This window comes from Egretta garzetta, unplaced genomic scaffold (genome assembly GCF_000687185.1).
Source record: "Egretta garzetta isolate BGI_Z169 unplaced genomic scaffold, ASM68718v1 scaffold323, whole genome shotgun sequence".
Lineage (NCBI taxonomy): Eukaryota > Metazoa > Chordata > Aves > Pelecaniformes > Ardeidae > Egretta > Egretta garzetta.
The window spans coordinates 4,197,122-4,200,974 of record NW_009259435.1 but is presented as its reverse complement, the minus strand read 5'-3'; positions in this window follow the sequence as shown (position 1 = coordinate 4,200,974).

Genomic DNA, 3,853 nt, shown 5'->3' with positions numbered 1-3,853 from the left:
CTGAACCCCCTGCTGCAGCACCTACTGCAAGAAACCAAAGGATATGAGCCTGGTGGACCTCGATCCATACAGTATGGTGGCTACTTCAATGGCTGTAAGTTCACCATGTGTATTTTGAATGTCAGTTTAGAAGCAGGTCTGTCCCAGGTGCTGCTTGCACAGACATGTAGCTGGAGATATGAGACTCCTTGATAGCTGCAAAAACTCCAAGGACAAGTTCTAGGAGTGGTGGGATGGTGCAATCATGGGGCCCTGGTGTTGCAGACCCTTGGGGTAACCTGTAGGGGTAAATGCAGTGGGACTATTCATGGGAGTGTTTTGGAGCCCAAAAGCATTTGGGGAAAGCTAGGAGTAACTTCTGCCCAAAGATGGCTTTTAAATATTCTGTCCAGTGAATGTAAAGGAGTAGCCTTTTCACGCATAGGATCTAAAGCGAATGACTTTTTAAAGTGTTTATAAAATGTTTACGTGGATGTTAACGCTGCTTGTAGTGAGATTTCTTCAGAGTACAACGTGTTTATGTATAAACCTGAAACATTGCACTACTTGCATGTCTGACCTGCCTTTTCGACGGCTCAGTTGAGTGTATTTTGAGCTCCAAAATGTGCCTTTCTTCCATGCAAGAGGATGGTACTTCACATTCCTGGAATCTTGCCTCTAAAGACAAATGTTCACCTGTCATATTTGATAGACTATTGTATTACGGAGTATCAATTTTTGTACAAATTTCTAGAAATAAACTTGGGCAAAACCAGTGGGCTGCTTTGGTCTCTTTGATGTTGCAGTGGGATGTGCCTGGTGTTGTGGTATAGCAATTGGGTAATTGCAGCTCTGCCTTGGCTTTCGTGGGGAGGAAACTGGTCTGTCTGTCCAAAAGCAGACCCACACTAATCTGTGTTGTCCCTGCTAAGCAAATCTTCACGGGTTTAGGGTGGGTTTTTGCCTGCCAGTGTATGAGGAGCTAAGGCAGCCTATATCTACAGACCTCCTCTACTGAGCACATACAGGAGGTTCATGCCCTGCTACTCCTTCCAGAAAATTAACTGGGGTTTTGCTGCTGCCTAGCACACGGAGAGCTGGATTGCATCCTGGGTCCTGGCTGAGGAAATCCTTCCAGCTCCTGTCAAAGCCGCCCAGCATTCCACCACTGGAGGTGCAAAGTGTTCCAGAAATAGCACACATTGCTCTAAAGTTCATATGGGCTCTTTTAGTAACAAGAAAAGGTTTAACCTGTTGTCTGTTGGCCTGGGGCTGGCCTGTGAGCTATGGAAGTGGTCCATCAATGTTGGCTGACTTTCACAGGTTGACACTGCTGGTCTGCAAAGTGAAAGCTACATTTATTCTTTGCCCTTCTCAGGCTTGGCAATGGACTTTGGAAGCCTCCCACTCCAGAAGATAAAGCTGGTGTGGTGCTAACCTCCCCTTCTCACCCTTAGTAAAAGTGATTTGGTCCTCATGTTTTCTGCTAGCAAACATTACGGCTGGGTTTCCAGTGACAGAGCTGGAAATGCACATCAAGGAAAGCCATGAATGCTCTAAGCCCTTGGCACAAACTGCAGGAGGTCAGTTCTTGTAGAGCTTTTTTTCCAAGCGATGTGTGCAGTAATCAAGTTTTAGATCCAAGCACAGCTGCTGCTTGCAAATCCCCCCAAAGCAGAGGAGCAAGGAAGCTATTCCAAATGAGGATCCTATTCCTGCAAAGGGCTGCACTAATAAATGCCCTGTAATTGTCCATACTGTAAGTTGGGACCAGCCCTGCCCAAAATTCTTGGCTGTGCTGGAAGTCCCCTTAATTAAGGTTTAACATGAGATTACCAGTGAATATTGTTCTTCTCTACCCACTTATCACAAGTCTATAAAAGGGGAATTTTCCTTTGATGTCATCTTGTGCCCAGGGTACCAGGCCAGGACACGCTAGTCTCACACAAGGTTCAACCACCCTTCTGAGCTGAGCTTATGGACAAATGCCTCCTTCCAAGGTGTTTTCCTGAGGTCGGTTTTCCCTTCTCTTGCCAATCTTAGGAGCGAAGGGGTAAGAACCTTACCTAAAATTCATCTTTGCCCTGTGGTGTGTTTCATGATTCTGACTGATTTAGTGATAAGACTCACAGGGGGTGTTCTGGTACTGGAGGTATGTTCCCCAGCACCTACATTTTCCTACTTATGCCCTTGCCTATGTAACATACAGACTTCATAGAATCATAGAATGTTTTGGGTTGGAAGGGACCCCTAGAGGTCATCTAGTCCAACCCCCCTGCAGGAGCAGGGACACCTTTAACCACATCAGGTTGCTCACAGCCCTGTCCAACCTGGCCTTGAGTGTTCCCAGGGATGGGGCCTCCACCACCTCTCTCTGGGCAACCCCTGCCAGTGTTTCACCACCCTCACTGGAAAGAATTTCTTCCTTACATCCAGTCTAAACCTCCCCTGCTTCAGTTTAAAGCCATCCCCCTTGTCCTGTCCCAGCTGGCCCTACTAAAAAGCTTGTCCCCCCCTTTCCTCTGGGCCCCCTTTAAGCCCTGACCGGCCGCACTCAGCTCTGCCCGCAGCCTTCTCTTCTCCAGGCTGAACACCCCCAACTCTCCCAGCCTGGCCTCAGAGCAGAGGGGCTCCAGCCCTCAAAGCATTTTTGTAGCCCTCCTTCTTGGGGAGGGGCTGCCTTTGATGTACACAGCATGCAGAACGAAAGGGATCGTATTGGAAAATAACCTAAATGTTAGAAGTTAAAGTTATCACCTCTGACTCGGCGGCAACCACGCTAAATGTTGCTGGGGCAGTGTCAGGATAGCGTGGCTACACTCTTGCCTTCTTGTCTAGGCATCTTCCCTTGGCCATAACGAGAGGTAGAATCCTGCCCATGATAGACCAGCCCTGATAAAGCTGTTCTTACAGTCATTTTTGAGAAATGAGCATCTTTGCTTTCCTGTGGACCTGTCTTGCCTGTAGCTCAGCAACCTGCCCTTCCTCTGCTGGTGTTTAGCTTGACCTTAGTGCATTTGCACTTCTCCAGTGCTTTAAGACCTCCCTGCCCTCCTCACATTCCTCATTATACCTGCAAGACTCCTGATAACCCTGTCCCTTCCTCTGCATGGGACTCTATCAGCCCTTTCTGGTTTCAGTCTTCTTGCACTCTTGTATTTGCCCTTCCTGACAGATGCATTTCTCCTCCCTGCTGGCTGGGAGTGGGCTCACAAACTTGCTTGTTAAAAAGGGAAGGAAAATAACTGGGAGGCTTTCAGTGTGTCTTTATATCTATTTGTGCTTCCTTACAGGCCGGGAGAGGGGACTTCCCACTGTCGCCGCTTCTTCTTCATGCATTTACGTAGTTTATGTCCTATTTTTTCCCCTTTGCCTCAACTCAGAGCTCTCCCTTTGGCAAACAGAACTGGAGCAAAAGGGTACATGACTAAATTTGTGGAAAAAGCATGGCAGTTGGGTGTAGGCCACCTGCAAAGATTTATTTCTTCCTCTACTGCCAGCCACAGGGCATCCTGAGCATGTTACATAGAATCATAGAATCACTTTGGTTGGAAAAGACCTTTAAGATCATCGAGTCCAACCGTTAACCTAACCCTGCCATCCCACCGCTAAACCCTGGCCCTAAGCACCTCATCTATCATCTTTTAAAATCCCTCCAGGGATGGGGACTCGACCACCTCCCTGGGCAGCCCATTCCAGAGCCTGACAACCCTTTCAGTGAAGAAGTTTTTCCTAATGTCTAACCTAAACCTCCCCTGGTGCAACTTCAAACCATTCCCCCTCGTCCTATTGTCATGGGCATTCCTCCTCCTCCATACCAGAGGTCCCTCACAAGGATCAGGACAGCAGCGTTCCCTCAGCCCAGCAGTTTGAA